The sequence below is a fragment of the Thunnus maccoyii genome, chromosome 5, assembly GCF_910596095.1.
Source record: "Thunnus maccoyii chromosome 5, fThuMac1.1, whole genome shotgun sequence".
NCBI classification, from domain to species: domain Eukaryota; kingdom Metazoa; phylum Chordata; class Actinopteri; order Scombriformes; family Scombridae; genus Thunnus; species Thunnus maccoyii.
In genome coordinates this window covers 6,166,726-6,192,622 of record NC_056537.1, presented here as the reverse complement: position 1 = coordinate 6,192,622, position 25,897 = coordinate 6,166,726, and the positions used below count along the sequence as shown (strand labels likewise).

General features: G+C 41.1%; 1 protein-coding gene and 1 long non-coding RNA gene across 2 annotated transcripts in view; one reads left to right on the top strand and one right to left on the bottom strand.

Moving 5' to 3' along the window:
• poc1b (POC1 centriolar protein B) overlaps nt 1–25,897 on the bottom strand; it is a 50,581-nt gene that overhangs the window by 17,530 nt on the left and 7,154 nt on the right. The gene's annotated exons all lie outside the window — the stretch shown is intronic.
• On the top strand, nt 21,419–22,869 carry LOC121897019. Its single transcript, XR_006096165.1, has 2 exons — nt 21,419–21,597; nt 22,324–22,869. It is a non-coding gene; the product is annotated as an uncharacterized LOC121897019 (long non-coding RNA).

Below are 25,897 nucleotides of genomic sequence, written 5' to 3'. Positions count from 1 at the left end.
ATCTGTAGGAAAAAAAAATCCCTCTAGATCCAGTTTTTATTACGATTTGACATTTAAGTGTTGACTGTACCTGCGCTACAAGTTAGTTAGGTCTTTGTCATCAGAGACAGAGATGAATGAAGAGATTGAGACAAAAAGTAAATCCAAAGGGGGGGGGGGGGGGCAGACAGAACAAAACAAACCTGCCATTAAACAAGACTGTTTGAGGTGGTGGGAAAATGTTTTCCTGGCTATATATCACTCTGCAAACACCCACAGAGCAAATACACTAAAGTGAGCCTGTGCTTTAGAGGCCTTAACCCCAACGGATGCACACATACGCTATTACACACATTCACACCTGGGACATTGCTCAGATAAGATCACACCCATGCAAATACACCCACACACACACACACACAATTCCAGCCCTTATCCTGATGCTGTTAATTGTGTTTACCATGAAGTGCAGAGCCACTGTTTAATGTGTTTAACTTAAGCCAGTTTTTCTTTTTTTTATTTGCATACTTGCTTTCACCTGTTACACCAGGCTGTTGCCAGGACCTAGAGGAATTGCTCCTGCATTGAATATGGCTTCAGCTCAAATTCCTGTTTAGCCTTTGTTTGTCTGGATGCGCTGTGAAACAAGTTCATGTAAGCCTCCTCTACCTCAAATTATTACCGATACTCTGCTCTTTTAGTGCTCTGACATACAGTATGAAATGGGCCTCAAAGTAGTGTGAAAATGACACATTGGTCTACATTCTTGGTTTGTGTTTGTTGATGGAGTATCATCTCTGGTCAGGAGAGTTGAAGCGCTGGGAGTCGACTGAACAGTGTGTTTATTCTATTTTGTTCAGTCTGTCCGTGCCTGCCGGGTCGCTAACGCTAACTAGCTAGCAATCTGCAAATATCAGGCTAATGTTTTGTCAAGAAACACAAACAGCAGGAGCAGATACATTAATAGTGAACAAATGTTTCTGCTCTGTGCTGAAACTGATTATTAAACTGTACTGCTGTACGTGACAGCGTGTATTTTATGCAAAACGATGACAGTCTTGCAAGTGGGTGCAGGTCTTTTCTTATTCTTTTCAATTATCTAGCACATTATGTTCTGAAAAATGTGATGTTACAGTTTTGCATTTTGCTGGAAGAAATGGCAAAAACATGAATTGACTTTGAAGTTTGGAAAAATAAAATAAAATTTAATTTTTTGGCCATATAGTCCACCCATAACGCACACTTTGAACAAGGGAAAAAATGTATATTTGATCTGTAATGACCTGTTTGAATTAAGAATTTAGTGTCTATAGGTGCAATAGGCCATGCCACATCATTCTGATCTATTTCATGCTATGTTGCCCTATCATTAAACTCTCCAATTGTTTTTCTCTTTGTTAGCGCAAAATGTAAGGCTGTTTGATGCCTTTTATAAACATAACTGCTTTACATTAATGTAACCACACTAACAGGTCTTAAGTTATCTGTAGGAACTGCAAATGAACAGAACCATAAACTACTTACTTGCCACTTTACTTGAAAAAGTGGCAACCCTAAAACACAGATTGCAAGCTGTGTAACTGCATGAAAGAAAATGACCTCATGAATCATGAATCCAGAATATGGCTGACATATACTGAGTTGCAACCAGGCACAGCTGAAAGATAAACGACACCAAGTGGGTGAAATGACTGATTTGCTAAGCAAAACAGCCAGTCAAACTCCCACAAATCAAGCATTACTTCAACATGCTCAATCATACAATAGCTGCCAATAAGGACCAACTAGTACTAGACACATCACAAAAACTACAGCCGATGGTCAGCCACTAATGTGTCACAACAGTCCAACACCAGTCAATGGCCTTGGTATGTCGGCACCATAATGCCCTCCTTTATTCTCTTCTAAGTCACTAAGTAATAAAATAAATAATTGCTGCTTCTCTTAAGTTCTTCTTGTTGTAATATTCTGTACCTATGTAGTGATTTTGAGAGAGGAAATCCTCTTTTCTCTTTTAACTGCTCCTCTGGGAGGTCAGACATCAGGGTCAGCAGCAGAGCAGTACCCCTAGAATAATCAGTGTTTTGCTCAAGGACACTTTTGCAGGATGTTTACTGTTATAGGGGCTTGAACATGAAACATGGCAGTCCGAGTCCACTTGTTAGCGGATAGATATAATCAATGGTTCACATGTGGATAAGATTTCAGAGGGGCCTTTCTGCCTAAACGGGAAGTAACAGCCCTACACAGAAAAAAAAAAACAGGAGGCAATCGCATGACTTCAGGCAGACAGATTTAACAAAATGAAGACCAAAAATGTAGTTCATCGACCCAGACACCAGAGAACAGGGTTATATTTTCCCCTTTGCTGGAACTTTCGGTTCCTTTCTTTCTTTGGCTCTTGGACATCCTATGAGTCAGTCAGCAACTCAAGTTCCTCACGTATCACTCCCTTATTTTTTCTCCCTCTCTCTTCTACTACACTTCCTCTTTATACTTCTGCTTTTTTCTCTATTACGTGCCAAGAGGCAGTGGCAGTTATCTGGTTCCCTGTATCTATTTGGATTGGCCCTACAATAACTGCTAATCATCCATGTAGGATGCCTCTGACTAAACAGCCGCAGACACAAAAATGGGAAGACAGTGTTCGTGACCAAGGTCTATTCTTTAGTCATTGTCATTGCAACAAAGTTAAACAAAATTTAGAAAGTTTCACAATCCCTGAGCTATGATTCATTAAGTTACACTCTAACTTTCTTGACGGCGCTTTCATCTGGTTATATTTCTCATGTTAGGGTAACAAACTGAGTTTTGTGGTGAGTGTCTTGATGTTTCAAAGGCACGGCAAACTTTCACGTTCTGTTCATGAAAAAGGAAAACAACATCTGAGAGGTTTCACTGTCTTATAAGAGAAAACCATGATTGCTTGAATCCTTTACGAAGCATTAGCCAAAAGTAAAAGGACAAACACAAGAAAACCTTGTTGTATTTAATCAATGTGAACAGCGTCTATGTTGATGATTTGCACCTCTAGCATTCTGCTAAATGAGCTTCAAATGGATTGACATCACACAGCTGACGTTCCTGAGAAAAGTCTCTTGTTAAAGAGGAAATGAAGCTTTTGCTGAGAAATTCAGTAACTCCTATCCTAACCAGGGGGTTTTCTTCGGTTTCTTTCCCACCAGAGTCTCAAGTGGAGGCGAATCCTTTCACAGTGAGGAAGTGAATGAGCGTCATTGTGGCTTTGCATGGGATTAGCCCATTTTAAAGCCCCTTAGTAAGATTTACCCACATAATTCACATTTTAATGGACATTCCCACCCACACATACACATGCTCGCTAAAATCAAAATCCATGGCAATGAAATAAGGCGGCAGGAGGCTTACTACAAGGGCAGAAATTTCAAGGTTCAACGACCTCACTCAAGTGTAAGTATTGTGTGGGTACAATGAGAGTATTGAACTTATTGAAATTGGGAGAACACATATAGGCAGTGTTCCTGTTTAGGTGCGTGAGTATGAATATGCAAAAAGGCATAGAACAAATAATATTTGAGCATCTGGAAAGGATCCAAATTGGTGTTATAATCAAATGATACCTCATGATCTAATATCATTATGATAAGTTGTCTTTGATTATGATAGCACTATTTCCCCTATAATTGTACAGGCCTGGCGGGCCGCCAGGTCAACGAGAACCCCCGCCAGGCTAAAAAAATTTTTTTTTTAAATGCCAAAAATAATGCCAAATATCCATTCATTCGGAAATCAATAGCATTTGGGAGCATCTGTGCAGCACTGTTCTGAAACATGAGTTAACCTCTGTGTTGTTGCCTAGGGAACTCTAGAGAGTTAGAAAGTTAGCAACAATGGGTTAGCCTAACCTGAAGACGCTAGCCAGAGAAATAGAGAACAGAGAAATGTGTGGCTGCTGAGTCTCCCAACTTTTGTTCAGCGCACCCCCCATCCCCATCAGGCCAAAGCAGTCAACCTAGGGGAAACACTGGATGGTTTCATCACCGGTGAGATACAGTAAATTACAAAATCTGGAAATATAACTAAAATAATTGCTCAGAGGGAGCAGATACATCAGTAAAGCAGCCAAAACAGGAAGCAATCCAGGTGTAAAAGTCTGTCTTTGAAAAGGTATTTGTTGTGCTGTATATTAAAATTTTGGTTGCTGTATGTTTGCGCGTTGGGGCTTTTTTTCCAGAGAACTCTCCTCCCAACTCATTAACAGTCGCTGCCTTTAAAGGGAATGAGAGGAGCTGATGTGACTGACTGCAAACCTTATTTAGGAAATAAGTCAAGTCAATTTTATTTATGTAGCATCAAATCACAACAGATGTTATCTCAGGGCACTTTTCACATAGAGCAAGCACTTGGCGACAACGGCAAGGAAAAACTCCCCTCTAATGGGAAGAAACCTCAAGCAGAACCAGCCATCTGCCTTGACTGGTTGGGTTGAGTCAATTGTTCATGCCAGATAAAGGAAATTATATTGGAAGCGCCCATGACTTTCAAATCCCTTAAACCAAGAAGTTTAAACAGAGGTATACTAAAAATAGCAGAGTGAACAGAAAAAATCTAGTCCACAACCAATCACATGAGATTGTTGACCAATTACAGATGACAAATCTCTGGGCAATAGAAAACGAGGTGCTGCAAACACTTTGACAAATTACGTTAGCTACTCTGCCCACACATGTATTTGCATAACCACTATGTTGGGTAAGTATCCTGTTTTAAATTAGCAATCTGTTGCACTTCACTAAAGCAGAAGCAGCACTTGAAGAGAGTGTAATGTTGCTGTGGCAATTAAGTGAAAGGCATCTTCATCGATCATGGCTGAAAATGACATATTGGGCTTGCTAACTGAAATGTCAACAACGATCCACAGACAACTCTAACACTCACCTGCCACCCCTCCAAAATGCCAACCTGTGGGAAACACTGATAGCAGAACGACAAGAAAGGCCAGCTGATTGGGCTGAAGAGGCCCTCAAAGAGGAAGCAGTTAGCACTTCCACCATTGAGTTGCATGGCAGGCAGGGAGCACTGGATAAGGGGGGGTGCTGGGCTGCTTGACTGGCAGCTGGAGCAGTGGGGAGTTAGAGGTCATGCTGTGCCTCTGCCCTTAACAGTACAGGCAGGAGGGAGCAGGGAGAGCTGCCCCAGGCCCTGGCAGCCACAGGTGGGCTTTGTGGTCTGTCATCATGGGTTCTGTACCACCAAAATGCATCTCAGCCCACTTATCAGAAAGACAAATAAAAAGCAGGCTATCTCTGAATGTGTGTGGTCATATATTTCCATGTGCATACAGTATGTGCATGTCTGCATCTCCCAATCTGTGCTCATATTCATAATAGACAGAGCTTTTGTTTTTTATGTGCATGCCAGGATGTGTAAAATATCTGACTGGCCTTTCACTCTCCTCTATGGCTTAGGCCTTTTCAGACGTGGAATCTGTAAAGCCCCTTTTACACATGCAGTCTATCCCTGAAATGTTCAGGGACATTTCCTGCATGGGTTCATGGGTATGAATGAGAGCAGGGATCAATATTCAGGGAAATCTGTACCACCAATTTCCCACCTCAAGACCTTGACACCTCAGGACAAGCACGTCAAGGGTTACGTTTGTCTGATGAAAGGCGTTTTCACACGGAGCGAACAAACCAATGACAAGACTCTGCTGATGACGTACTTGAATCTGTGACTGTTTATAGTTGCCTTGCCAATGCTTTCAATGATTTGTCTCGCAGACTTGTTGAATATTAAATACTATACAAGAACACTGGCACTGGACAAAAAGAGCTCCTCGCTTGGCATGTTCCTAAAAATAATATGAGATGTCTTCCGCCGTCTTCCGTACACGTAAATCCGGCCTTGCCCCATCTTCTTCTTCTGTTGAGTATTACGTCGGTTGGCATCCATAAGTGTTGCATGACCGCCATCTGCTGGACTGTTCCTTGCCTCATCTATTCTGGCATTGCCACGGCATGTGTGAAAAGGCACAACACGGAAATGTTCTTGAATGTAGCTGCATGTGTGAATACTGAAAATCACTAGCGGTCGAAGAGGCTTAACTTTGAGTTCAGAATCAGATACTTATTGCCAAGTAGGTTTGTACATACAAGGAATTTGCCTTGGTGTTGTTGTGGTGTGTAACAGTCAAAAAATATACACAAAGTTAAGTAATCCTACATAATATTTAAAAGAAAGAATTTACAATAGAAAGAAAAAATATGTAAAATATATTATAAAATATATAAGTGAGAGGGGCTGCTACAGGTTTAAATTTTAAATATTAAATAGAAGAGAATGAGATGAATGTACAAAATATTGACCAGGAGTAAACAGTACTGGCAGTGCGCATTAATAATAATAATTATAATACAAGTGGTGTTCATATAACGCGCCATGTAAGATCACAGATCGCAGATGTACAAATGTGAGATTGTGGGGTATTACATTAATATGATGTGTAGTGTTCATGAGGGGTAGGGTCCGTGTCAGTGGGGGTCCCGGGCCTTGTTGATGAGGCCAGCTGCAGATGAGAAGAAACTGTTCTTTTGGTGTGAGGTTTTTGTCTTGACAGACCTCAGGCTCTTTCTGGAGGGGAGTGTTTCAAAAAAAGTTTATGTCTGGGGTAGAAGGGGTCGGCCATGATCTTTCCTGCTTGCTTCAGTGTCCCGGAGGCATGCAAGTCCTGGAGGGATGGCAGATTGCATCCAATCACCTTTTTGGCACAGCGTAGTCTGCCCTTGTCCTTGGCAGTTGCAGCAGCGTACTGAATGGTGATGGAGAAGGTGAGGATGGACTCAATGATGGCGGTGTAAAAGTGCACCATCACTGACTTTGGCAGGTTGAATTTATTCAACTGCCACAGGAGGTACATCCTCTGCTGAGCCTGCAGCCGCTGATGTTCCAGCTGATGATGGTTCCCAGGAAGTGGAAGGACCACAGCGTCCACTGGGGAGTCACACAGGGTGATAGGGGCAGGTGGGGCTGTGTTCCTTCTGAAATCCACAACCATCTCCATGGTCTTTAGACAATGAGCTCCAAGTTGTTTTGTCCACACCTAGTCACCAGAGGGTCAATCTCCCCCCTGTAGGCGGTCTCATCCCCACCAGAGATGAGCCCAATGAGGGTGGTGTCATCCACAAACTTCAGGAGCTTGACGGACTGATGACTGGAGGTGTCCTGTTGGTGTACATGGAGAGGAGAAGTGGAGAAAGGACACAACACACCGAGGCTGCCATCCACGGCGCCATCTTGATCTTGATGTGTCATCAATCTGTCATAGTCAGATCTGCCAAAGTCATGGCTTTTTGGCTTTCACATTGGTCTCCATTGTGGGAATGCATGTTTTATCGCTAGGGATAGGGCTACAATTCTCAAGCGATAATTGACTTCTGACAGTGAGTTTAGGCAATACAGGAGATTGTTTTGAAGATGGTTTATTGTCTTGTTATCTCATCCAAGGTGTGGAGGGACAGCAGTTCTTCAATTTCAGCCCTGGACCAACTTCCAACATTTGTGCCTTTGTTGCCAAATTCAATTTGTCTGAGCTCCAAGTGCCAAAGACCAAGTGCAGTCAAAATGTTGGTTATACAACGAAATTGAGCTTAGTGTGCAGTTATCTTCTCTTCAATAGTTGTTCCAAATCTGACATAAGACATATAGAAAATGTTACAGAAATATGAACGTGTCTTCAGTAGGCAGATAGCCAGCTCAACTCCGGAAATATTACTTGGGGGTCCTTTTTCAAACATGACACCATCATAAAAAATTAGTAGAACATTTACGATTACAGTGTCTGAAAGAGGCTTTAGATATTTTGTTTACTCTCCTTGTTTTGAGCCTCATCCTCTTAAACATCCTACTCTAGTGGCAGCACCGAGGGGTCAGATTAGAACCTGGCTGGAAGAGCTAAATTGGGCTGACATCAGCTGCTAAGACCTTGCACATCAAACGATGGGATGCATGAGGACCATGATAGATTTCCTGAGAACATGAGGTACCATGTAGTGTGTGGGTGTGTGTGTATGCATTTGTGGGTAACCCAGTATTCATGGAAACTGCAGTCTACAACTCACTGAAAATATCCATATTAGAACAGGATAAACATTAAAATTCTGGGGTCTGTGCAGTGTTAAAGAAGTTAATGTTCATGTGTGTAATGCACAGGTCATTACAACTGTGATGAATCAGATACAATGACCTTAAATCAATTCCTGCACACCATTGAGACTCAGGAATTGACAATACGCTGAAATATTACTTAAAATCTACCATGAAGTGAGATATGTATTAATCAGTCAAAGGTAAAGGCAGGGTTGTGTAGACGATTTGTCTAGGTGAGCTCAGAGCTGAGCAGAGCTGAAAGTGGGTGGTGAAGGTGGGTGCTTCTGAGAAGGAAGAATCTACTTTTTCTGGAGATGTGACGGGACTAGCTGGCAGAGAAGGTGCTTATTCTGTAACCCCGGTGACATTCCTGCACTCACCCACCTACTCTAACATCATAGCCAGGTTCTCATGTAGGCGTTCAGTCTAAATAGCACAAGGGATGGTTACATCAGATTCTGTGTTTGTTGCTAAAATGTCTCATCCACTGCTGCCTTTAAGGCTGGAACAAAAGGGTGTCCAGGTTCTCGGAGTTTGCCTGGTTTTGTGCAGCCTTGGCACTTTAAAAGCTATATTATTCTTGTAAGCTGTCTAAATTATGGTAATAGAACTAGCAATTCCAAAAATACTTGTAGAGTGTAGTAATGCAGGAGCAGTTGGTTCAATTATCACAACATAGCACTATCATAAACTAACATTAAGCCTCTCTTCCAAAAATGTTAACTTTTAAAAATGTATAAAATATAGTATTATACCTTTCCTTGACTTTTACCAAAATGGTAAATTATGTGCAAAGCTGATGCTTCAGGACTAGGATGGGTTTGAATTATTTCCTGTTTAGCTTAGTTCTTTCCCTCACAGGTAGCTTTGACTTACTGCCGGAAGACAATCCATTGCATGTATCCTTCTCATCTGCAAAACACAAGTCAGTCAAATTGAACACATCTTAAAAAATCTGACACTGCATTGCTCCATTTTTGTGGCAACACTGAGACTCACTTCACAATCAAACATTTTTTAACAATAATAAAACTGACTGATTATATAAGATATACAATCAGCAAGACTGTGGCTTTGTACTTCTGTGTTTCAGTGATGTGGTCCACTTTACCAAGCACACATGCATCTAAGGTCAGCCTGGAAAAGTTCAAGAAGTGAGAAGACAAGGATATAATGGAAACGCAGTAAAACAGCAAACAATACGCCCAAGGCAAAGACATTAATGTGGGGTGTTGCACACAAAAGCTAAGAGCGGTAATCTATGATATATTGTATTCATTTGTTATTTTGAGGGGGAAATACATACCACAGCTTTAAAGAAGAATTTGCAGAGGAGTGAAAAGACTCCAGAGGTAGGAGAAGTCCTACTGGGCAAACTTCTGAGAACCGAGGAAAGATTTGACAGACAAGGAAAACATTTCAAACAGTGGAGCCCTTCTCGTCATTTTCTCTGTACCACCTCCACAAGGGCCAGGGGTTAACGTTAAACAGGCCAAACCTTTAAGCCCACTCTGTCCTGAAGCAGGTGGATCAACAGACTGACAAGTGTTTCCTCCTGGGCACTTGTAAACACCAAGGCTATTGTGCTCTATAGAGAGTGGTAGGAACAGAGGAAATGTGTTCTATCATCAGAGCCTCTTGTCAGTTCAAAAAAAGGCATCAGAGTCCAGCTGCTTTATATCAGAGACAGTAGGCCAGACAGTTTGGGAGGAGAGAGGTGTGAGGAGAGGAACAAAAATTAAGACAGGGAACAAAGAATAAATGGAGCATGTACTGTAGGAACAGCAGCCGTAAGATTGCTAGTTTGGGAGACCATAATGCAACCGGAAGGGTTCGGGTGGTTCTGTCAAGGTATCCCAGAGTAGGACATCAGAATCCCAAGCTAATTTCATTTTGGGAGCAAATTTTGGATAAAGGCCTACAATGAAAATGCTCACCTATTGTGTATAGCCCCAATACAGTGTCACTGTATGCTTTACAGCCCAAAATCACCAATGGTTCCAGATACACAAGCTCTTAAAAGGTGCATTCAGACTGAACACGAAGTGAATTTTTGCCTTGCTTTAATTGTGCAAATTTGACTGCTGGACTGGTGTTAAAAGAACAGCAGAAGTGAAGACATGGGAGGAAGTGTGTACATTCATGATGTGGAGTCACACAACCTTGCAATAAGCTCCAAATTTTTCGGATCAAGTAAACAGATTTTCAAACTGGATGGACACATTTGCACCACCTCTAGAGCAAACCTACATCTTTTGCTTCCACTTCTTTTTATATCTTTTTATAGACTTGATATGTAGTTACACCACATCTAGAATTAACTTTATTTGTTCAGACAACAACAACTGCCAGAAAAATTCATGGAGGTGTAAAAACGTGAAGCAGCACACTGCTCTCAGCATATGCTAAACTCTTTGCTGAACAGGAACTACAAGTTTACCAGATGCTGTTCTTTAAAGACAATCTGCTGAGGCAGTTGGCACACATCATTTGACATATTTGATAAGAACTTATGACGCTGCGTGAATTCAGGGAAAAATTTTAGAATAATTGGATTCAAGACACCTAATCCAGTTGATCCATGCTAAAATCAGGGACATCACTGTGTCACTTGTTGACCAGAGTTCGAGCTCCTGTTGTGTGTCACAAGATTACTGGATGCTTCTTGACAAGGGCCATGGCTGTCAGTTCAGACCAAGGCCTTTGAAGTGGTGCCACTGATTCACCAGAGCAGCAAAGGGACTTTCTAAGAATAACTAACTGTAGAGAGGGACATAAATGGGTGACTTCCTTTCATTAGGCTCACTTAAGTGTTCAAATATAGCTAGTCACAAGGGGACTTGCGACACAAAGGTGGCATGTGGACATATTCACGAAGAGAACTGTGGTGGGTCAGAGTGAGGACATTTATGCCGAGTTTGTTCCATTCATACAGTTTAATTCTATACAATAGGCTCTTTATTAATACAACATTCTGTCACAGTTCCTTCATAGGTCAACGTTGAAGATGTGAAACTGAGGGAAATAATTTAATTGTCATAGATGCATTCTGAGAAGCATTATTATCTTGATTTTTACCTACATTTTTACATGATCTCTATTAAGAATTTTACTTTAATGTAATATATCAATTGTCTACAGGCCTTTGTCACTCTTTTTCAATTTGTGGACTTCTTCTAGGAGGAGTAGGGTTGGATAAAGTTCATATTTTGTAAATTTCGATTAGAATTTACTTTTAATAAATCATTTTATTGATTCCAGCTCTTAACAAATCCTGGTTCAGATTCTTGTTATTGTTAGTTAAAAGTAAAGAAAGAGAGCACAACATGATCATGGTGACCTTTTACCTTTTATAGCAGATTCAAGCTGCCATTATCAGTAATTGTCTTGCTGCACAAGTTGAAACATTTATTTTTACGTTAGCTGGACAGGCTATCATTAGCTGATTCCAGGACATCATGACTACAACTGGAAGGAATACTTTGTCATGTAAAATGGACGTCCTCCCTTGCATAAAATTATTTTTGCGCAGATATTAGACTTTGCTGCATCACCAGCTTTGCTCAGCCATATTGTAAACACTATACACATGTTGATACATACATGGTCTGCTATGCAAACATAAGCATAGTGGTTCCAACCTCCAACCTACCTCAGAACCAGCTCCTGATACCCAACTCTAGGAATAAGAAAAATGTGCACTTATATCACACTACAAACAAACTCTGTGAACTGACAAATTTAAGCATATTCCATTAATGTTTCACATTCTTCCCAGCATCGGTACAATCAGGTATGAACTGTCAGGTAATACTATGGTAACAAGCAACCAACTATAACACTGACCATTCACAAGTTGTACTGTTCTTCTGAATGACGGTTACATAATGCTGTGCAGTTAGACAGAGAGTTAATACCTAAACAAGTATGTTGTGAACTAGAACAATGAACATGGGTGGAAGAATGGGTGGCAGTATACAGAGAAATACCAAAGCAGAAAGTGAAGTAATATACCATGAAGATGCTATTTTCCAAGGATATTTTATCTTTATCTTTGTGTCATTTGGGATGATGATTGTTTTTACCACCTGTGGAATTTTGGTGCTCTCTTAAAGGACATATTAGTTCCTCTCCATCTTGTAATTCATTCATTTTATCATTTAAGATAAAAGTGACCTAAAAAACAAGCAGAACTTGTGTTCAGGGAAGAAATGTTTTTGCCATATGGAGGGCTTACGTATATGTAGGACAGCAGGAGGTTAATCTTTCCGTGTAATCTTGACACATATCTAACCATTAGCATGACTCATATCCTTTTACCTCTCTGAGAAAGCCAACCTGGAGATTACTGGACATGTAAACAACTCAATGGGAGTTTGAAAAGAAAGAGTGACAGAGAGAGGATGAACAAAGATCAGTCGTGCTGATTGAAAGTGTCACAGAAAATCCAGCATTTGAAGTTCATCCGCTGGTGATACTCTCATGAAAGGTAGAGCATAAAAGCACAACAAGAGAGCACAAAAACACCTGAATGGTTTTGAATATAAACTCCTACTAAAGAAGCCATCAGACACTTAATGCAATGCAAAAGTCAGCAACATCTTAACACAAATATTAAATCTTTCAAAGGCGGTGCCTCTCACAGGAAATTGCCAGCAACAGGCAGGTGTCCAGAAGGGAGATTGGCTTGAGCTGCATTGCCACACAAATGCCTGCTAATCAGCTTTAGCACTTAAGCTAATACCAAAAGGACTGCAAAGCACCTGTGGGAAACTCATTTGCCATTGAGAATAACCCCACTGCTAATTGCTAATTGTCCCACCGTAAGACAATGCAAGCTCTAGGCTAGCCCTGATCCCCCTCTCAGACTATGCTAGCGACCTAACTTTTCTCGTGTTCCCACACATACCGGGCTCACAGCCACTGCAAAACACTTAAGCGCCTTTAGTGGAGAACCTTATATCTGAACCTTGACAAACAATCAAACAAAAAACGATTATAATGAAACACAAAGCTATTAGTAGTCTGGATCTAACAATATGAAAACCATTTTATAAGGAAGCTAAAATCCCAGTTTATGGCATAAAAACCAAGTTTATATCTGATTAAGACAGCATGTTTTTCAAAAGATCAAAGAGGTAGAGTCTGGATACAAAGAGCCAAACAACTTAAGCTGCGTGCACAGTGGCTACTGTATTATAATCAGGGGTTAGATTGGGATTTGTTATGTGGGGGGGGCTGTGTGGTTTCAGGGTTGCCATGTGTGCGCATGGACTACAAAATCTGATTGATATCATTTGACAAACAAATAAAATATAACAAGGTGAGACGACCCTCTGCTTTGAACACTACAACGCTAATCAAAGTCCTTCTAGATACTGTTGGCGGTGTGCAAAACTACAGCTGATGACAATAAAATCTTTCAGTATGTGCACTCTCCTGTGTATCTGTATCAAACATAGGAATGGTGTTGTTACCACTAAAGGAGAGAATAAAAATACAAAGTAATATGAAAAGAACAGACTTTTTAATAGTTACATGAAACTGGAATTAATATACATGTTACAATATCATATACACTAAAATTGAACAAAGCCTTTTTCCTATGAGAGGCAAGGCAAAGACTGTAAGCTAGTTCCTTTTCATTAATTAATGTTATAGCTAGGAAACGGTCAGACTAGCCTGCATTACCTAACCAAGGTGTAATTTGAGTTGCTCTGACATTCTGCTCAAACCACAATTGTCCTGACAATGCTTACATAACTTCATTTAGGCCTATGTTCTCTACAGCTACGAAGGAAACGTGTGTAAGTCGTTGTTTGAGTTATTAAGACAGAGAGAAGTGTAAAAATATACACATTGTTGAAGATGTGCAAAGTTAAGCGTCCCCTGATGACATAGAAGAGCGTAGGCCTATGTGCCCCGAACATCCCCAACCCAATTTAACCCGATTATAATCCTCAACAACAATGTCATGAAGGCAAAAATGATAGATGAGCTGATCTACAGGCTGTTGAGAGTTTAAAAGGTCAATTTATTGGAAATGGGTAGCTGGTTAATGTAAGGCTGTGTATAGATTGACGATAAAGGGAAGGGGCTGTTGGGGTGGGAGTAGTGTATGGGTATAGGTGAAAAGATAAAACTAGATAAAAATCAAACCAAGAGGTCTTGTATGAATGCTTTTCAGATGCCAAGCCACAGCATGATGATACTACTTACAGGTGGACCTTACAACTATGTAGGTTATCATTGCAGAAATAATTTGCTCTTCTGTTTCAACACTTCAAAGCTCAATGCCACACGGTACATGTTATAGGGTATTTTACCAAGGAATGCATGCTTGCATGTATTTGACTGGCCAACACAATACATTGCCAGGTGCTGTTGGATGGTGCTGCAGCAAAAGTTGAGTCAGAATCAACTTTGTCCTCTGCAGCAGCAATCCACCACCACCATGCAATGGCCTCACTATGAGGAATGAGGATTAAGCATGTCCCAGATCCCAAAAGACCTTTAGAAAAACAGTCTGGAATTACTATGCAATCGAAGAATGTTCCTTTAAACAGTACCTTATGATCAAACCATCCCAATAAATCACAACTCCAAACTCCATTCCTTTTACAAAACTAGGCTAATCTCTAGTTCAGTCATTGTCATTTTCTTTTCCCTAAACTGGTCCATTCTGTAATACCTTGTATTATTTTTTCAAGGCACCCCTGATTCTGTAGCTTGCATTGTTGGTGATCAAATAATTTCTTCTCTTTTATTTTTTTGTGATGGGATTACAGTCAGAAAAATGGAAATATATGAATGGAGAGGATTTAACATTGTAGGAGAACATTCATGTTGGTAACAGACACCTTCCTTTAACCAAAAATAAAGTCCCTTTAATTGCTGTACTAGAACAAGGTCCCATTGTAAGACTGCATATGAGAAACAGAAATAGAAGATAAACACAAAAAGGAAAAATGAAGAAAAAAGGTAAGTCATGACCAGATCGAGTAAAGAGATATAAAGACAGCAGATTAGATTTGGGAAAGAAAGGGGAGGAAGAGTGGATATATCAAACAATAAAAGCCCATTAAACCCATCCATCAGTGCGGCTGTGGTCAGAGGTGGGGGGATCCAGTTATCCCTCTCCGGGGAACAGAGAGATGAATGACTTCCTAACAGGTGGACTATGAGCTTAACAGGGAGGGGGTAGCAGTGAGGGGAGGTGGGGTTTAACCTGGGACCAAGGCAGTGTTGGGTTACAGCTGCACCTCCGGATAGAAACCATGACCCCGTGGCTTTCTCAACTCACAGGAAATGGATTTGTTTTCCCATCCTTTTCCCAGTAATCCTCCTTTCACAGACAAACGTATGGGTGTGTTGACACAAGTACATGAGGATTCACACATGCAGACTACACATGTGTGCAAAGAAGATAAATGTACAGATGCTTTTAGAGGAACACAAAGACTAAGAGGGCTCCAGCACCTTCTTTTTGAACATAAAATGTAGATTCGGGGGTTTTATATAACCAACCCTAGCAGTATAATTTAGAACTGTTCCACAAAAGGCCCAAACACAGATCGAGAAAAATGAGCCATTGCTACTAAGTGCAGCTAACGCGCAAAAAACAGATGAGACAGACACGACTATTCTCAACCCACCACCAAGCTAAAAATGGTAAAAAAAAATGTCCTGACAGTCAACTGAAAGCACAGTCCTGTCTTAGCTAACCTTCGCCACAATCACTCAAGGTCTGCAGGTAGATGCCTCTCAATGGGAGGAAAAACAAAACACATTAAAAAAAAAAAAAAAATTCAGAAAAATCAATAATTTGTTTTTCTGTGAGCCTGGATGAGCTGTACAGAAATAAGCCCGGCCGGCAGCAGAGCCATGAGGCGTCTGATCTGCCTACGCGGTTCACCGGGCCACATCCTCTCTGCCTCCACTCAGGGAGAAAATAGCATCAACGAGCAACACTGCCAGATATTAAGGTAGCCTGTTATTTCCACACAAATACACAATAGTGCATCCATAACAGGTGTCCAATACAGTTTGACAAACTTAAATATAGTGATTACAATTATTATAATATGTTGGCAGTCCACCTTTAAAGCAACATCAACTGCATTTTCAGTTACCGTCCATTAGTCTTATATAAATAACAAAGTAAGTGTCATTCCTAAATTAGAACACCTACTGGAACTGCAACTGAACTTCACAAACACACAGTGGAAAACAGCAATAATTGGCAACTTAGATATTGGTGTTGGTGTGCAAACATTGACGAAATCGTTCACAGATGTAGTATGTGAAAGGATGACTTGAGAAACTGTGATCCAAATCACGCTCTTCCTTCTTTTGCCTAAAAGACAGAGCATTAACAAAGGAAGTTTAATGTTGCCTTTTGTCAATGTCTTCTTTAAAGGTTTATTGGGGCACACATGAAGGGATTGAAAAGAGAGTCAACATTATAAAGGTTTTTATCAAAAGAGCATTTCTATGGTGTGTTCAAGACATGGTCATCCTGTTTATTAAGCACTATGTGAATCTTGCATACAGGAGAATGAATGGACCAAACAAATTACAGGAAAGAAGAAAATCTCCAAACCAACAGACTGAATCCTTGTGTGAAGAGAACACAGTTTCAATGAGCAAGCTGGGAATCTTTAAAAAACATGAGATGATCACAAGGGATAGGCAGAGTACCGTGTTTTTTTGTTGTCTCTTTCCCTCTCTCTTCTTGCCAGAATCTTACAAGCAAGATGATGACTATAATCAAATCTCCTGTCTGCTCTTCTTTATCTCATCCAAGTTCTATTTTCATCTCTCTTCCCAGCCTCCCCACCCCTCCTCCCCCCATTTCTTGGGGCAGGAATAACGGCAAGCAGGGAAAAAACATAACACATCATCATTTGCCTTTCAGGTGTCCCGGGTACCTGTAATAGACCTGCCTGGCTATTTTTAGCCTCCTACGTGGACCAACTGTCAGCACGTTCCAAGAAGAGGCCTCTCAGGATACAAGCTGTACCCTTGAGAGAGCACATTTAGAGGGTTGAGGGTTGGTCGGATGTGGAAGGATGGCAGAGGTTGCATGCAAGGAGGGCAGTCCTTAGGCTACATCCATACTAATACGTTTTGATTTTAAAATGCGTAACTTTTGCTATGTTTACGCTCAGTGTCCACACTTCCCCGACGTTTTTTTACCCCTAAAACTGAGACTTTTGAAAACATTGCTGACCCCATTTTAGTTTGAAAATTCCAGGATTGCATTTTAGTCTGGACGGGCATGGGAAACTTTTGAAAATGATGACGCAGACACCCACGTTCGTTTCCTGATTGGATCTTATGAGTCACGTCTTCTTTCCCTGATTCATCACGCCCCTATCACATGAGAGTTCCACCTCATATTTGGTCCAAGCAAAGAAATCTCCGGTCTTACTTTTCACCATTTGCTGGTTCTTCCTCCGTCGTATTTTCTGCAACTACGCAACCGACTGCAGAGACGACGATCTGCTTCCTGTTTACACCAGTACACCCACGCCTGGTGTACGTGAATGGTCATATGATATGCATTTTCTGGCGTGTTAGTATGGACAGAGATTATTTCTGAAATAGTGCTAAAATGCTTGTGTTGATGGAGATAGTTTTTGTTTTAAAATGCCGCTTTAAAATGAAAACGTATTAGTGTGGAGGTAGTCTTAGACTGATAGGCAGGAATGGAGGTAAACCACTCAGAACAATACTAAGAGCCTACAGCCATGTTTGTAGCTCTGTGAGGCTGTAAGTTCAGAGGATAATGTTGATTACAATTCATCATCCGGAGACCATGAATGTATGTGCAAAATTTTACAGCAATCCATCTAACAGTTGCTAAGATATTTCAATAAAAGTTAATCTCATGGTGGCACTAGATGAACAGTCAGGGTATCATCAAAGCCAGTGGGATACATCATCTAGGCTCCATAGATATATGTATCAAATGTTGTACCAATCTAACCAATTGCTCGAAAATGAAAAACCAAACATGTCAACCTGCTGAGCAGCACTCGAAAAAATGTCAGGCAATCACCAAAGTCAGTAGGAATCATCCTCATGGGACCATGCGCATTTGTGCTAGAACCAAGCTAGCATGGCTAACAAAGTCATGATGTGTCAAAGTGAGAAAACTGTGGTAAACATAGAATTATATGATGGCAGGTGTATTATTGACATCAAATGATTTTTCATATTAAATTAATTAATGAATTTAATAGCAAAAGTATACCTGAAAGGACTAGATATAAACCAATAATTTCTTGATACTGACAGAGGAAGTCACTGACTGACCTGATTTTTTTTCATGCCAATATTTCACTTTCAAGAGCTGTTTCAAGAGCTGCCCCAAAAAACAGATCCTGATCCAGAACGCCATCTAGTTGCATGCTTCCACATGTCTCACCTTCATTGTACATTCAGAACAAAGCAGTGTGCAAATGACAATGACTCCAGGGACTCCAACGTCCTTGAGGACTGTAAAATACAGTACTGTATATTAGTCTTGAAGTTTGTTTGAAAGTAAGGCTGCAACTAATGATTATTTTCATTATTATCAATAATTTGTTGATTATATGTTTCCATTAAGCAATGAATCATTTAGTCTAGTAGTTGTTTCTGATATAAACAAATACTTTAACAACTAATTTATTGTCAGAAGATCTTTTGTCTCATTGTAATTAGTCAATTTGTTTTCAGCATTATTTTAAAAACTTCTAAATTGTTATAGTTAATTTGTGCTTCTGTAGAGAGGAATAAATAATTATGTAAATACTCAAAATTGTGGTGGTTTTACTGCATATTTAAACTGCAAAACAGAAAAAAACACTGTTTCCCCCATGAGAAGAAAACTCTCCTGATAAGAAATACATCGGCATGGCCCTCAAGCAACCCCCTACTTCTGATAAGTGAGTGTTGCGTAAGGTCGAGATAAAAAAGACAAGAGTTACAAGAGGAGAGAAAGGAGAGACAGGAAGGGTGAGAGGTGAGGGGGGAAAGGACAGATGGGAATCCGAAGAGAGAATCCTACTGAATAAGTGATAAGGCTTGCCCTCCTCATGTATTTTTGATGAGGAATATCAAGTTTTTGGACACTTGCATGCAAGAGCTGAGGGGGACTGGAACCACCACAGGGAGTCTCACAGTATAACACAGCGTTATGGGATGTGTGCGGTGTTCCAAGACAAGTTTAAGCTTTGACTCCACTGTCACTGGGGAGATCGGATGGTGAGGAAATGTCATGTAATATACCAGTTACACAAGACCCCATCAAATATCTCATTATACTTCATCAAGCCCGGTCTACCCGTTAGGAGGAGGAACTCATAGAAACTTTCTGCTTTTGTAGCCCTTATAGCTAACATGTTAGCAAACAGTTGCCTATTTACACATCCAGCAGACAACATGAGTATTTCATTGGACTTGTATCGAATATTCCCTTTTATCTTCAATTTGAACTCCACCAACTCCTGAGAAGAATGTCTCTGTGTAGCTAAATTCTCATTATTTTGCTGTGTTGTGCTGGGAACGTGGTGAACGCTTGACCTATCTGGCATCCTGACACAAAGGGCTCCAACAACAAATGTATGTCACCTGGCAATAAGTTGAACTACAGCTTTGGTCGCTTAGCTTTTGCCACAATACAAGGCAACGTCATGCAAATATATAAGTGCGCATTACTGGTATAGTTTACCTTCCAATCATTTGCCAAGACAGAAGATGACTGTCGTCATGATAACTTTCTGGACTTGTAAAAGTATTATTAAGTGCTGTGCAGTGTTCAGGTGTCTGGTAAGCTTTCAAACTCATGGATGTATTACTCAAACTAGACATGCTGGATTGCATTTCATCTTTTTCCTGGCTCCTCTACAAAACACCCACACTAATGCAGACCCTTGCATTTTTTTTTTTTTTTTTTTTTTTTAAACACAGTGCTATTTTAAGTCTGAATGTGGTCTACGTGCCAGCCAGAGAACCAAAACAATTCGTTATGGAGGCTAAAATCTGCGCAGACATGTGTAATTAGATGTTGATTCTCCAGCACTACAAGCGAACCCTTTCAACATTATGAAGTCATCTGATTTAATGTTATTATCAAAACACTCATTTAATGTCAAGTTAAAGTACATCATAATCATGCGGAGACACTGATGGCCATAGTTGACGCTGCATATGAGTATCAGGTTTAATCCCGCATCTAACGTTTCATATCGGGTTCATGCACATTCTGTATGCATGCATTTCCATCTGATTAGGTCAGTATGAGAGCGAGAGTCAGATGATTCTAACAGTGTATGACAGAATACAGTATGAATGAACTTGTTTGATTGTGCTTCAGACTGAGTGTGCACGAGCGGGTTTGCCTGAGTATAGTGTAGTGTGTGTGTGTGGGCATGTGTGTGCATGTGAGGGTGTTATGTAGCTTCTGGGAGCCCTTGTCCTGGTGGAAAGTGAACACCCCCCCTCCCTCCCCTCCCCACCTCCCCAGAGCTATTACTATCTTTAGCTCGTTTCCGTCGTGTCTTGTCACTCGTGCTCTCCTCTACAGCACTTAAATCTGGTATCTAAACCTCCGGGCCATCCAATATCCTGTACTTCCCCTGCACAGGAAGCTAGACATGGGTGGGGGGGGCGGGGCCATCTGTCTGAATGTGGACATGTACACACTGTTAAATTAAACAAACATTTATGGCCTTACATATTCAAAGTTGATCCAAATTATACACCTATTCACACACGATGGAAAGACAAATAACCCCACACACACACACACACACACACACACACACACACACACACACATACACACATACACACACACACACACACACACACACAGGTCCGTGAGAGGAGGCCTGTCGGTAGAGGACACCTTGTCTGGTCAAACTGGCGTCACAGCTATCGTCTGTAGGGACACGAGAGATGGCGCAAGTAACCAAATCTAACCTTCTGCTATCTAATCACCTCTTTAACACACAAACACACACACACTTTTGCACTGCGGTAGCTGTGAGGGCCGTTTATCAGCAGTGTTATTTTACCAAAATGTCGCTTTAACTTTTACCATCAACACTATATGGCTAATTTAATTAACTTTTACTGGATGTCTGACCTCAAACTGATCCTAAACTCATGTGCTAAAACGGAACTTCCACAGACTGTGACATCACAATCTAAACTCCAAGCTAGAAATTCTTATTAACTTAACTATGTAAACATTCGGTCCTCACAAAGACAGGTACAGCACACACACACACACACACACACACACACACACACACACACACACACACACACACACACACACACAAACATTATAGCACTCTGCTATCTTCTTGGCCCCATTTCACGCTTGCCATTCTTCATGTGTTTCACAGCTGACTTAATATCTGTTCAGTGCAATGAGTTTGACACTCCGTATCATTACCTACTCTCGCCTGCCACTCAACTAGAGGAAGAACTCAGGTAGGTGAACGACTGTACTGCATTTTGAGAGACACCCAGTCACACAATTCAACAAAGCCCTCTTATACTATCGTCATTTCATATATTTTTGTTTTTTTTGTCAGGTTAAGTCAAGTAAAATGCTTAAATCACACCTCAACACAAGCGCAGTCCAAATCTAAATCGTTTGAGTTGTGCGTACAGTCTTAAAGCCACTTTGGGGACACTGTAAGAAAGCAACACATAGATTGCACCTATTTTTTATCTGGACTGTTTCATTTTTCTACAAACAAAAACAAATGCCATCAAGAGTAATGAGAAAGATGCTAAAATCACATAAAAATTTCACACATAGCAATTTCAAAAAGTGCTGAAATGTTTCTGTTACTTAAAAACAAAAGACCGCCATGGCTCATCTAAACTGACATCAATTTAATGGTTATTCACTTAATGGTCTTAATAGACATTCTCTCCTAAAACTTCAAAAATTTAGTAACATTTAGATGAAAAAGTAGCCAGCCAGCCAGCCAGAGACAAGTAGAAAACAAGTAGGGGAGCACTTAAAAAATAATTTTGTTCTGATACAATCTGGAGGCCTCTAAATGATCTCTGAGACTCCCTGAATAAGTAATTTGGGAGCAACTGTCACAATGACATACACACTATAGCTTGTATCAGAAAATAACCGGATTATGTTACATTGTTACTGTGAATTTTTATTTCAAAAAGTTATATTTATGTTTGTAGATTGAGTGGATCCCAAGTAGAGAGAGTACTCAAGGACACACAGAGAGCAGCTGACGGACACTACGGCTGTTGGCACGGATGAGATAAAGTCACTTTACGGTGACTGTTGTGTCTATCAAAGCAGTGTAATGTCAATGGAGAGAGCGAGGGCACCACCCTGGGCCTCTCTCTGCTCTGTAATGACGTAGTGTTTGCTGATAACACTCCATTCAGAAGCACTGAGCCCTGCTTGTGCCGCTAGCTTACTGTAGAGCATAATGGCTAATGCGGAGTGAGAGAGAGAGAGAGAGAAAGAGGGAGGAAGGGGACAAAGACACAGCTGATGCCACATTGGTGTCATCGTGCTATAATTGACGTCACCTCCCGGTTCATACAAACTCCCTGCAAGTCAAAAAGCGTGCAGGATTGTGCTGCAATGACAGACAAGAAAGACAGACACAAGAAAAACAAGCACAACTACAGACAAGTTGCTTTTGCAGTAACTTTTGGTGAATAAGTTGACACATTTCTGCTCATGCAAGGTCATGCTTTAAAGACAAAACATTATTTATTCATTGTGTGTTATTATTATTGTTAGATGATTAGTTCTACGGTAGTATTTTGGCAATCTTAGCAAGCAAGCTACACTGCATGGCCAAAAGTATGTGGACGCCCAAACATGACTGTAATATATAATTGTTCAGCATCTCATTCCAAAACTATTAGCATTAATCTTCTGCCATTTCATGACCTGGCTTTGTGCATGGAGCCATTGTCATTTTAAAGAAGGAAAACGCATTCCCCAAACTGTTGAAGCAAAACTGTATCACTGTATGTTCTAGCATCAAGATTTCCCTTAATTGAACTAAAGAGGTCTAGCTCAAACAAGTACAGCAAAGCAACCCCGGACCATATGTATAAAAATAAAAAAGAATGTCCGCAGGGGTGTTATGTACTGCATGCATGATGTGGACAAACTTCTGTTTAGTGGCATTCAACTCAAAAGAAGAAGTACAGATAATACATAAGTGATAAGAGGAGATGGCCCTAAATTAAGGACACAAAAGTCAGTGATGGCAACGCAACCGTGAGTGCAGGAACCTCCCCATTCAGCCACCCACATACCCACCTCAGGCCATTTGCATCTCCCGTCCTTTCCCTTCCCTCTCTCTCTCTCTCTCTCCATTTGTCTGTCAGGCTCTCTTACCCCTTCTCTCCCCGCTTCCGCCTACACTCGGACCCATTAGGGCGATGGAGGGGAAACATGGACGCAGGGCGGAAAGGGAAAGCACTCTGAGGACATCAACAACGGTGAAAGGAAGGAGGAAAGGAGGAGGAAATGACCAGAGGGGGAAGACGAGGGGAGGAGAGGAGGAAGAGGGGGGCGGGGGAGGGGAAGGGGGGGTAAGAGAGGAGAGGAGAATTTGCAGTGATGGAAATCAGGTGATGTGAGCTGACAGGAGGAGTAGCACTGGGGGCTCCCCGCTCTGAACCGATCTAAACAGGAATGACCCTCACACACACACACACACTCGCACATTCACACTCCAATACCCGGTGACTCATGTGCACACACAAACACCCCCCAGAAGCACACATACACACACACACACACACATTACTTTGCAGAATTGCATATCCGCTGACACACTACGTGTACACACATGCAGGCTCATTCACACACTAACATGCCCATTGACTCAGCTGCACTCACATAAAAATACACAATACAGCAAGCTGCAGGGGGGGGGGAGGCAGGCAGGGAGATGGGATGGATGTCCAAAAATTAGCCAGTGCCCGTGTGTGTGTGTGTGTGTGTGTGTGTGTGTGTTCAGTTTTAACCAATTCATTTGAACACATTTAGCTGATGCGCTAACGGTGAGTAAACAGGTAAAGGGCCGATGTTTAGCTTGCTATCTGTGGAAAGGACAAAACTGATGTATGTGTATTAAATGCGTGTGACACCAGGGTGCAGTGAGTAAGTGAGTTAAACAGGCAGGCAGAACTCCAGCTAGTCTATTATTAGAGCTGCGGCTGCTACTCCCTGGTCGGGGCCCCCAGGGGCCCAGGCACCGGCACGTGGATTCCTGCTCTCACCCCCCCCCCCCCACCCCACCCCCATCACTCTGATCTCTATTTCTCCCCCATCTCTCTCTGTGATCTCTCCTCCTCCTCCTCTGGCCCGGCGGGCACGGGCCTTTCCATTCAGCTACGCTCAGGCGATTCATAGAGGGAGCAAAGAGAAGCTCCTTCAGCTAAATGAAAGAGGAAAAAGGAGGAAGAGGAGAGGGAGTACATGTCACGGACTACACAGTAGTCTTAGAAGTCTTAGAGTCTTAGTTCTGAAAATTTGAGTTTGTTTTACCGTTCTTACATGTGAAATGTCTCACTTCCTGTATGCCAGACAAAAAAAAAAGAGCTACTAGACGCATTTATATTTGCTTTTGTATAAAAACATCAATGAATCAGTTGAGGATATTTACTTTAAACAGTCCATTTAATGAGTGTCCTACATTTGACAATTTCCCAGAGATGATCCGAGTAAACCCCATCCATCTGATACTCTAAGCAGGTTAAAATGAGTCCCTTCCCCTGCGCCGTTCATGTATCCATTTAACTTAAGAACATTTCAAGTTATGAATGGCTGTTTTGCAGTTGTATGTTAACTGTGAGTCTTGAACCAAAACTACTTCTCTGACTTGGCCATCCTCACTTTAAATGACTTCCACTCGGCTTGGTCCATTCATAGCTTTCCTCCCACTCAGCAGCCAAAGGCAGGGAAGGAGACACTAACAGAAGTAGGGCGGCACACTAAGGAAAAATTACTACCATCGCAATAAGAGCTATAATTCATGTAGACTACGATTTTTAACATGTTTAGAGATTGGGAAAAAAAGGATAAGGAGATCTCAAAATGCTAATGTTTTAGGGTGTTCAGTCCAAGTATAAAGTGACATTTGTTTGCATAACCTTTACTCCACTGTTACAGTCTCCCAAGAGCAAGCATGGCAACGCCCATATAATGAAAACGCTAAACTGAAATGACATTCTCCTACATTAGTTTCTTAACTGTGCAGAAAACATGAAAGATCTTAACACAACTTGACTTTTAGTTTTGAGAAAAAGTCACAGCCCTAAAGCAGCAGTGCTACTGTATATGCGCACCACTTCACAGTCCATAATGGATCGGATCTGCTGTCCGTATTCAGAGGAATACAGGAATCCCTCTTCATATTTGAGCACATAAACAAATATTTAGGCTCCCATTTTGCGTGCATACTGAGGGTTCAGCCCCCAAAATATCAATGATATTACAATTTGTCAAAGATTTGTGTATTTAGCCACGCAGGGTTTGGAGAACTAACTGAGCTTTTGTCATTATGTTCTTTTTCATATCAAGGCAAAGTGATAAGTCAGCTCTCAATTATTGAGCAATGTCTTGCTGATTTACTGTTATGAATGTTTTATGATGTGCTTTATCAGTGTATAAAGGTTTACAGCTTTTTGTGTGTGTGACTATTGACTAACTAACGCTTGGTGAGAGCCTAATTATCATTGTTTGTCTTAACATTTACAGTCAGTTTGAGTTACTGAA